Here is a 12100-nt window from a genome sequence, read left to right on the forward strand (position 1 = left end):
AGTTGGATATGGTTCCCCGTGTAAGACCCAATCAGTATAACCCTTGTCAATACCTTTTACAAACAGATGCTCTCTCACCAAGTCTATCTTATGAGAGCGCAAATTCCTACATGTATTACATGGGCATCTAATACGTCCATCACTATCACATGTACCCAATGCAAACTCTAAGAATTTCTTAACACCTTCAGCATATACGTTGTAATTCTGACCCAAACGATCGCTAACTCGCATCCAACTCTTATCCATGCTGACTATCTTCATTATAAACAAGCACGTGTGCATCAACAAACAAGCATGTATCATGTATCAATCAAGGAGTATGCCACCTTACACCGGGTAGTTGGTCCTATCCCATTCGGAACTGTAAGATCATAGTCGCAAACCTATCCTCTATAATCTGTCACGCCCAACAAAATTTCGGCAGCATATCCCCATAGTTCTCCAAATATGCTCGTCTGGTTGTGTGCACCGACTTATCCATCGTCGATACAACATCACCGAAACTGCATATCCGGAGAACAAGGGATAAATCTGCCAAAATCTTAATGCTGGACGTATAACAGATATAGCTCGATAGTTTGCGAGAATGATCTTACAATTCCAAACTGTCCACTCTGGACAATTCAAGAGTTATCAATCTTTCAATTAAGGCGGATTGATAACTCTCGAACGGGTCTAAGGCTAATATTGATGAACAAGCAATATAAGATATGCCAATATTTAACATGTATCAAACAAATAATTCAACATCATAAATAATTAAGTTTTGTAACAAATCTTAGATGATTTGTAATTTAATTCATTCTCATTTGATTATTTGAATCTTTTAAGTATTTAAGTATTATTAAATGTAGATTATATATATTTAATTTTTAATTACACTCCTGCATTTAAAATGTTAATTATTTTAACACTGCCCAAGAAATCGTTCAAACGGTGTTCGTGACCGTTCGATCTCCTATACAGTCGTTCGAACGGTACACGTACCGTTCGAACGGTTTACATCCAGAAATCACTCGTCTTCAACCTCCGAAAACCCCAAGTAATACAGTCCATATTACATCAAAAGATAGCAAAATATATGACTAACTCATGTAAGCAAACGAAAACACTTATATAAAAACTAAAATGAGGTCAAATTTAAGGAGAATACCTGATTTGGAGAGATAAAGCTTCAAAAATTCCAAACGGTAAAAACTCTTCACCAAACGGTAAAAACAACCTCTTAATCCGAAAATATAAGAGATTGATAGGAGTTTGTAATATTTGAGGGCTAGATTGAAGAATAATGGCGTTGGTTGGAACAAAATGAGTGTGGGAGTGATGCTCGGTCGACTGAAACGAGTCCGAGATTGTGAGGTTCTGTCGTGTAAATGCAGAACATTGCCGTTCGAACGGTTGTTTAATGAACGTTCGAACGTCAAATCGACTAGCGGGAAAAATTTCCCCCGCCGATTTGACGTTCGAACGTGAAAATATACGTTCGAAGGCTAATAATTAACATTCGAACGGTTATATTATACCGTTCAAACGTCAAATCGATTAGCAGGAATAATTTCCCCCGCTAATTTAACGTTCGAACGTTAATATAAACGTTCGAACGTACTATTAAACGTTTGAACGCCAATAGTAAACCGTTCGAACGTTTAATTATATTGTTGCTTATTGTATTTTTTTTGCACTATACCTTTAAATATAATAATTTCTAAATATACTATAGTTTAGAGCCATAGTAATATAACTATATAATATATAATCAAACATATATTATATAGTTTAGTAACATATATAGTATAAAATATCATATTACATCTAATATAATCAACAAGTACTACATATATTAACCTATTATATATAACATATATATGGTATCATAGCATAGGGTTATATGTATCACATGCATATATATAATGTTTATTTCTATAATATTAATAGTAGATATTTAATAATAGAATATCTACTATTAATATATATAGTGTCATCTATACTAGTATATATATATGTGGTACTAGTTAATATCACATATAATATATATGTTATATAAATACATGAACATGGCTTCATGTATATAGTAGTCTATATTATATTAATTATACTATATAATATAACTTATACTATATACTATATAATATTCAATAGTATAATATATTTTAATTAAATATAATATAATATATACTATAAATTGCCAAAAAATTATATATATAATACATAGTGTTTAATAATATATAAGTGCATTAAATATATTGCATTTAATATTTTTAACAATTAAAATATATTATAATTGAATTAATTATTATATTTAATATAATTAATACGGAATATTGCATTTAAATATTTGAAAACCGATTAATTAGGGATGGCAATCAATATTTAGTTAATTCGTTCGAACGGTATAACGTACCGTTCGAACGGTACTGCATATATAAGCCCATCCCGACGTCATTTTCACGCATTTCCTCCGTGAAAAAGCCTCCAAACCGTCGATCTCCGCCGTTGAACGCCGTCTTCGCCGCCGTCAACAGTGCCCACTCGAAGCCCCTACCTCTAACAACCGGTATTTTTCATTTTTAAAGCATTTTACCGTTTAGATTTAGGTTTTTGATAGATTAATTGTTTAAGTTAGGGTAAACCGATTTATACATCAAAATAATCGGTAGATTTGCATAAATCCATGTTAGGAACATTTATTTAGGTTTCTATTGCATTTATTTTGGTGTAAAATCCAGGGAATCGAAGGATTCCATGGATTTCAATGGCCGAGTCGACTCGGCCTGGAATCCCGATCGACGAATATCGTTCGAACGCTATGCTTAGCGTTCGAACGTTATAACTTAACGGTCGAACGGTCTGTCTGTAACCGTTCGACCGTTACAGTAAACGTTCGAACGATATAAATCAACGGTCGAACGGTTTGTCTGTAACCGTTCGACCGTTAAGTTACATCGTTCGAACTATATAACTAAACGGTCGAACGGTTTGTCTGTAACCGTTCGACCGTTACGTAAACGTTCGAACGGTGTTTAATATTATATTTATATTATTAATATTGATATTGAGTGACATATTTATTGTTGATAATGTTGTTCAGAATGGCAAATATTATTAAATTGCTGTTTGTTTCAAACTACTGTAAATAGTTCTTTATTGTATTTTTCTTGTTAATGTTATATATCTAGTTTGTAATTATAAATTTCAGGTTGATTATAATGTCTACTTCTAGACCGGCACGTAAGCGACGCAATCTTGGTGAGAGTAGTAGTGGTCCAGTTCGGGAGAGGACAGTTTCACTGGAGCGACCAGTGAAGATTTCTGATTTCCAGAGTCTTATCTGGGAGGGTCATTCATTGCCCTCAATATTCAGTGATCGTGGTTGGGAACCTATCTTGGATGAACGGGAGGAAGCATGGGAGCCAGTCTCCTACATTGACATTGTTGCTGAGTTCTATAGAGAACTCGGCAGTGCCAGCGCAGATGATTCTGGGGCCTACAGTATCACTGTCCGAGAAGTACCCGTTGTATTTTCACGAGATGGACTTGCTGAGCATCTCGGTATTCCTAGGCTGCCAGATGCATATCCGAATGTGGTGCCTAGAGAGTCTGATCCTTCAGTTGAGGCGGAGACAGCTGAGGAGGAGGCATCAGTTTATACTGATGAGGTCGATACCCTTGCTGATCACGAGGTGAGGGATTTGGTTGTCGGTCCAGATGCTCCACCGTATGACGGGACGAAGAGCATCAAACAGGCAGATTTATCTTCTTTCTTTAAGATATTAAATTTGATAATTGCCAATAATATTGACCCTCGGCAGCACAAGACAGAAGTTGGCATTGATCGGACGAAATTTATGATACGGGTCGCTCGTGGCATTCCTATCGACTTGGTGGGATATATATTCGATAGGATTCGATCAGAATCTCGGTACATTTCGATGGATATACTACCATTCGGAGTCCTGATCACCCGATATCTACTATGTGCTGGTGTTGTGCCAGATGTTGCTGAGCGTAAACGGGAGCCGATGGGACCGATAAACAGCACCACCCTCTCAAGCAGCACGGGACACTCGAGACTGCGTTTTCGTGCACATGTTCCAGAACCAGTTGATCCTCACAGAGATGCACAGCCGGGAGATCATGGAGTCTCAGCTGCAGCTGCAGAGACATCTACACGGGCCGAGGCATCAGTCCACAGTGTTACTCGTGAGGAGATGGCTGACATAGTGCGTGCAGCGATCAGCGAGCAGACATCAGCAGTGATCGATGCAGTGCGTATGGAGATCCATTCTGCTGTGTCTGAGCTTCGTACAGAGTTTGCTGCCATGTCTGCGACTCAGGTCACCATCAGTACTCGACTGACACAAATAGAGGAACGTATAGCTGCAGTCGAGGAAGTGTGCAAAGACTTGGGGTCTTAATTACTTTATGATAAATTTTATTTATTTATTTCCTGTTTTTTGTATGGACAATATTTTGTGTTTTGTAAATTCAGTATTTAAGTTATATGCAATGGTATTGTTTTATATTTTCTAAACTAATTCTTAATTTAGATTATTCATATTATTTAATTAACCAATTTTTTATAATTACTAGTTAATCTAAATATAATTTGGCAAAAAACTTAAAAAATTAAAACTCTGTCACCGTTCGAACGATTCAAATAACGTTTGAACGGTGAATATGCATCATTCGAACGGTTAATATTAACCGTTCGAACGGTTTATCAATTTCCCTCCAAAATAATTTTGCCTATCGCGCCAATATTACGTTCAAACGGTGAAAATTAAACGTTCGAACGGTTAATCATTAACGGTCGAACGGTTAACTTATTTGGGACAAAAATATTCGTCCCTAAGAATACCGTTCGAACGCGTTCGAACGGTATGGCATAACCATCGTCATTTTGGAACGAAATTCAAATTTCGTTCCTAAATCCCACTTTTTGGGACGATTTTCAATTCGTCCCAAAGTAATTTTGTCCCAAAAAATCATTTTTGTTGTAGTGATTGTTTCTTCTTCTTCATTACACGGGGGGCAATTTTCAAATTGGAGAGTTGGAATGACATTGTTCAATCTTGTATTTGTGGGAAGCATATACCATATTATTTTTCAAAATAGTAGCTTGTGAAGATCATGGATTTTTAGACTCTAGAGTTTTGAAAGTTGGAGCTTGGAAAATTTTGCAGTGGTGTGGCATTTGGATCTTTTGCCGCTATATGATAGGCTATTTTCATAGTGAATTTTCCTTTGTGATTCGGACTCCAAATTATTGAGTCTTGTCTTTGGTGGCTTAAAGGGATAGGAAGTTTTTTATTTTTATTTTTATTTATTTTTATTTCTATAATAGTTTCGCTTCTAACCAGTTGGGCTGATATTGGGCGTTTAACAGCCCCCAATCCAAACAAGACATGTAGGAAGTTTTATAATAGATACAGTACATTTGATCTCATCTTATTAAACCTATGGAAGTAAATTCTGAGAAGAAAAAGCGGAACTGAAAAAGGCACATTCGAACTTCAACCAAGAGATAACCATACTGTCACCGCACGAAAGCAGACCTCCGCCGCACCAAACCAGGTCCGTAACCGCCACAGCCGAACAACGCCGTCGCACTACCAAGCTCCATCGTCCCCCACTGACATCTTTTCCTCGATCCCCCCACTATCCGTGGAAGCTTTTTCTCCCTTAGCTTGTTCCATCGGCCATCACAACCTTTGCCTACCACAACCGTGGCCCACCACAAACTTTTTGCACTGACTTCTCTATAATTTGTTGATGAAAATAAACTGCAATGTGAATGAATTAGACACTATTCTGAAAAACAGATGCATGGGTGGTAGCTGGGAATAACTACTTTAATGTATTGAATAAGAGCCCTAACCACAATATCTTTAATTTTGATTTTCATTCTCTTTTATATATATATATATATAATATGTATATAGTTTTTGATTGGTCTTGCACATTTTTTGCATCATTTTGCTTCATGCATATCTATCCACTTACTAAAGAGCAGTTGCCCTTTTTTAAGTTTTTCCTTTTCTCCCTTTGATCCATTAAAAAATAATAGAAATCACTCATCTTATACGGACCAGAAATCATATCAAAGCCAAGTAAATCTATACAAAAACTAGCACAAATAAGCTTTTCAAACCCAAAACGACTAGCAGGTTCAATAACCAAGCATAAATTACCATAAGTTCAGTTAGTAGTAACTAAATTTAAAAATTTGAAGAAACCCCAAATAGAAACCAAGAGAATAAGCTTTTAAACTCGGCTACCAAACAAAAGAGGCAATAAATTGAAGAGCCCAAAATGAAACAAGAAGCAAAATTTATTTGTCTATACGTAATTCCTAAATCCAAAACCTGAAAAGAGCACCAAATCAAATTGAGCAAGCTAACAAGCCACAAGAACATATAGTACGCAATTATAATGTAACTGACCGGAGAGACCTCGGATCAGGTGAGCAGATCAACAGTAGACGTGTGAGGTTTCCTCACTGACAAGCAGATCGACAGTAATGGACGTGTGAGGCTTTCTCACTGGTGAGTAGATCGGCAGGGGTGGACGTGTAAGGCATCCTCACCAATGAGCAAATCGACAATAGTGGATGTGTGAGGCTTCCTTTCTGGGAGAGGAGGAGGTTTCGGTGGAAAAGGGAGGGAGGAAGGGTTTTTCATGAAGGACATTCTTCACAGTTATCAGGTGTGGACAAGTATATGAGATTTGGAATGGAGGAGCTACGTGGCAAAATCCCATTGGAGGGCTGTTATTTAAGGAATAGCAGATCGACTGGCTATAAGATTTCATCTTTCTATAGTCTTATTTGGCTTAAACATGCTTAGCATTTTCTCGGCATTCCAAGAGCGAGGGTTGTTTACAATAATATCAGAGACTTGTAGGAGTTGGTGTATCTTGTTCATTTGATGTAGAGTCATTGGCTTGAAATTTTCCAAAGTTGGGATCTAAGGCTCTGACCATACATCAACTGATTGCGCATTGAAGATTTGATAGCACTTGTCTTGAGAAGTCCTTTCTATAACCATGAGTCCAATGTTTTTGGTGATAAATTCCAAAAATCTGCAGTACTGATGTGTGTGTGTGTGTTTTTTTTAGTGGACTTCATGCCATAGTTCAGAATTTGCTTGGCTCATTTCCCTTTCCATTTTTGCTAGAAGCACTAAGTTCATGTTTTTCATTGATGCCATAGTCCAAAATTTGCTTGGCTCATTTCCCTTCCTATTTTTGCTAGAAGTGATAAGTTCATGTTTTCCATTGATCTTAGTCCAAACCCACCTGAGTTTTTAGGTTGACAGATAGATGTCCATGATTTTAAAGTAAGGTTATGATTTTGATTCTTAAACCCTACCAAAAATTTTTAAAGCTTGTATTTAACGATTTGCACACTGATTTTGATAGCATAAAAGACAACATTTGATGTGAAGGAATTGTGCTTGCCATTGATCTGATTAGCATTGTCCTCCCTGGTTGTGAAAGTAATTTAGACTTTCAACCATCTAATTTATTGTTGATTTTCTCCATTAAATATTTGAAATTTTCTTTTTTGGCTCTATTGAAAAAAGTTGGAAGTCCAAGATATTTCATCTGGATGAGGATGGTTTTTATAGTAGTATCTAAGTGATTGCAGCTTTGATTGAGGAAATGGTATTTCTAGTGATGAAAATTGAGGACTTATCGAGATTGGTTTTTTGTCCTGACCAATTTTGATATTTTCCCAGATTTCATATATTACTTGAGCAATTTTTTCATTTGCCTTCCCAAATATGATTAGATCATCCATAAAAAATATATGAGAGATTGGAAGATTGTTTCTACTTAGCCAAATGCCTTCGAATTTTTCTTGGACCTTCGATCTGGCTATTAGTCTAGATAGCACCCTCCGTGCTCAATATAAATAAAAAAGTGAGATGGGATCACCTTCTTCAAGTCCCCTTTGATCAGATTGATCTAAGTGTCCAAAACTTTCATTATTGTGAATAGAAATCCCCACTCTATATAATCAAAAGCCTTTTCTATACCAAGCTTTATTGTCATCAGTCCTCTTTTCCTAATTTTTTTTTTTCAGGTCGTGAAACAGCTTACAGGCAATCATTGTATTTTCTTTATGTTGCGGCTAGGAACAAAAGCCATTTGAAGAGGGGAAATGATGTGAGGAAGGGTGGTTTTGAAACGATTGGCCAGATTTTAGGGATGATTTTGTAGATGATATTGGTAAGACTGATTGGGCGATAATGATGAGGGTGAGCTTGGATTGAGAATTTTTAGGATGAGAGCAATATTTTTATGATTCATCTATTTCAAAAGCTTACCATTTTTGCTGCCTTAATGACTTCACTTTTGATAATAATCCAATAGTGTCTATTAAAGATAGCAGTTATTCCATCTTCGATTTGAGATTTGTTTTAGAGCTACCAATATTTCTTCTTCACTGGGTGGTGCACTAAGAGCATTCTCATTGGGTTGGCTAAAGTCCAATGATAGCTAAACTTTAGCCAATATGTGCCAAAAAACCACTACATCGGATTAGCCAAGTCTATAAAAATTTATACTTCAACTACAGTGCTTCACCAAATTTGTGAGGGAATAGTAACTTAGCCAAACATTAAAAAAATCTTTTCTCACTCCAACCTTGGTCGCAGGAATCCCTCCCGCTGAAATCTCTATTCTCTGCACCTTCTCTCCCTCTCAAAACCCATCCTTGTTCTTTCCCTCCCAAAACTCATCCCATTCTGGTTTTAATATTCAAACCCATCCCTCAGCACCTTCTCTCTCTCAACTCCTCAAACCCTCTACATCTTAGCTGCCAAAATCCAGCCCCTTTCACCCTCAATGGCAAGCTTCTCTCGGACTCCACCCCACTCAATAATCCCCGAATATACCCTTTTTCCACTATGGTTTTGTGTCTCAGACTACCTGGTAGTGATGGGTGACGGTGGTTCCACTGGTGTCGAGTCTCAGGACTGCTATCTCAACATGTATGCTGAGAGAAAGCCCAATAAGGTCGACCCCAACGAGTAGAGGGTAACAAAATGGTCGAATTGCGTGCTCTCTAACGAGCCCTTGAGGGAACCCTGCGTTTTTGGCTCTGAGAACTTGCAAAGGCTTTGAAAGAAGTGAAGTCCTCGGCATGCCTTGTGTGTCACGAGGAGTTTCAAGAATCTGATAAGATTGTGATTAATGAGAGTGAGGAGGAGGTGGCAGTGTTGAGGGAGAGGATGATGAACGAGAAGATGAAGGTGAGGGAGAAGAAGGGAAGAAAGTGAATAATGGGGAAGTGGGGGCAAATGGCGAGGAGGATATGTGATGGGAGATGTCATAGTGAGTGGTAAGAAGCATGGGATCAATATTAAAAGGTATATACAAAAATTTTAAAAATAATATTATTTTATTATTATAGAGAGTAAGATAACCAATCCAATGTGAAGTCTAAGTTTCGAGTGATTAGGCATAAGGCAAAAAGTGACATATTGGCCAAATTTGGCCTAAAATTTTTCCCAAGCCAATGAGAGTGCTCTAAGAAAATCATTTTCCCAATCCGCGACTTGTTTTTTGAAGAGACTTTCAAATTGGCCTGGTACTGTCGAATTTGTTGCAGCATATATGGACCAAAAATAATTAATGAAACTATATTCAATAATAGATTGACCCATCGACTAATTACCTGGGCCTAATTTAATAGAGTCAATCTCATTGTTTCACTTTTAGATGGTTGTTGGTAGGTGATAGAATTTGGTGTTGAGATCCGAGGAGGTTAGTCGGCCATGAGATTCTAGATTTTTTATGCCATAAAATTTCTTCATTCTTTAGTTTCTCCTGGAGATTATATTGAAGTTGTTTTTTCTTCATTCTTTAGTTGCTCCTAAACGTTATATTGAAGCTGCTTTTCTCTTGCTTGATTTTGTAAGGATGGAGAGCTCACTGGACTTCAAGAAGCTCACTTTCTATTTTTTGAATGTTGACTTGAATTTTCTAAAAAAAGACTTTTTCTAGTGTTTGAGAGTGTATTTTGTGGACCTTTTTTTTGTTTTTTTGTTTTGCAGAGTATATAAGTTAAAGTTCATGTGAAATGTTTGCTCCATGCTTCTTAAATTATTATTTGATTAAGTGGTTAGCATATCCAGAATTCTTCAAACTTGAAAGAATATGCCCAATGCTGGTTAACTATTGTACTTAAAATCAATGGATGGTGATATGATGCTGAAGATGTCAAATGTTGCAAAGTGGCGTCTAGGAATAACAGTCTCCATTGCTAGTTTGTGATGGCACGATGCCACAATCCAACCTCTCGCGTGCATTGTCCTGTCTATTATTAGTCCACGTAAAGGATGGGCCTGTGAATCTAATATCAATTAATCCATGACTTTCCATAAGGTTCCTTAATCCTCCCGTAGAGGTAGATGTGAAAGGGCTCCTCTCAAATTTTTTAGATTGGTTTAAAAGATCATTAAAATTGCCTATACAACACCATGGTCTTAGAAAAGTTTTTAATATTGAATCCAACAGTTTCCAAAAGCTTGCTTTAATGTGCCATTGAGAAGGAGCATATACAAATTTAACAAGCTAAGGATGATAGGAAGGATGAGAATAAATCAAAATAGAAATTTCATATTAATATTAACTAATTCAATATCTACACCGGGACGCCATAAAGGTAGAAGGCCTCCCTTGTTTCCTTGAGGTTGGAAAATTTATAAAATGGTAGAAACCGAGACTATTCACAATAGATAAGGTGTCTTCTGTAGACACCATGACTTCGAACAAAAAAATAATATCTGGATTATATTTTCTAATACTGAGTTGCTTTGGGTGCTTTGGGTCGAGTGAGTCCCCTGTAATTCAAAACCATTGTCTTCATTTAGCTGGTGGAGGCATTTCTGAGCTTGTCTTTTTAGTTTTTTTGGATTTTCTAGACATGGTTGAGTGTGACCTGAGATATGAGGACCTTTGATACTCCTTATATTTTTTTATTTTTTTTATTTTTTATTTTTCTGTAGATTCGAATTGCATTTCCAATAGCATGTAAGCTAGAGTTGAGTCATTAATAATGGGTTCAGAGATGACTTCTACATTTTCCCTGTCTTGACTTGTGGGTTGGTTTTTTTGTTGCTTTTTATTAAGGGATTGTGGGTCATCGAGCAAGGGAGGAGTGCTCTGCCTTTTTTTAGTTCTCTTTGATTTGAGTGAGGACGTGTGGAAGGTCTTTATGGATGCAGATAGGCTATTTGAGCAGATTACATTTTTGTGATTGTCTATTGGAGATACCAATGGGATGGAGTGGTTAAGACTGCTTGGTTTTAGCAGGGTAGCTGATTGGGCTTGTTTTTTTTTTTTTAAAAGAACCTTGTAGAATAAAATTTGAGAAAGTGGTGATGGGTTCACCGTGATAGGCCTAGAGGAGATGAGCCTTATGCTTGGCTTGTTGTGCTTGATAGCCTTGTACTGCCGACTGCAACTGTCTCAATTGCAAACACCAAGGAGGCTTCTTCGTAACTATTGAGGGAGATGAAATCCCTGCTTGAGGCGCCGATTTAGTTAGGGCTTTGAAGCCATGATGAGCCCTTAGTGATGGGAGATTTGATTTTTTCTTGACAAGTGATGAAAAAGGATTAACAGTAAAGGAATTAAACCCTCATTGATCGGGTTGGTGTTGGTGGAGTAAATTCTATGCAACTGTATCTCCTTGCCTTGGATTGCTGGAAAGTGCCATGGGATCGCCATGTGTCATTGGTTTTTCGACTACTAGGTCGGTGAGAGGTTGATCTTGAAGGCCAAACCGAAGATGTCGTGGCTTTTTCTGCAAGTAAGTTCCATCGATTGAGAATCTGAAAATGTCTTTCCCACCATTTTCTCTTTTCCCTTTGCATTTTGTGTTGAGAATTGATGTATCTGTGCTCTGGTTAGGAGAACTTACTGAGTGTTAGGGATATTGAGATTCGATTGATGTGGTGGAAGGGGGTTGCTTTGAAGAGGGTTTGTTGAAAACCGATTAGAAGAGAGGGGACTTACCTCCAAGAAGTGGTGTAGGCAATCAGTTGATGATATAAGCTGCAATGCTAAAGGCATTAACCCAGAAGCG

The sequence above is a fragment of the Carya illinoinensis genome, chromosome 15 (genome assembly GCF_018687715.1).
Source record: "Carya illinoinensis cultivar Pawnee chromosome 15, C.illinoinensisPawnee_v1, whole genome shotgun sequence".
NCBI lineage: Eukaryota > Viridiplantae > Streptophyta > Magnoliopsida > Fagales > Juglandaceae > Carya > Carya illinoinensis.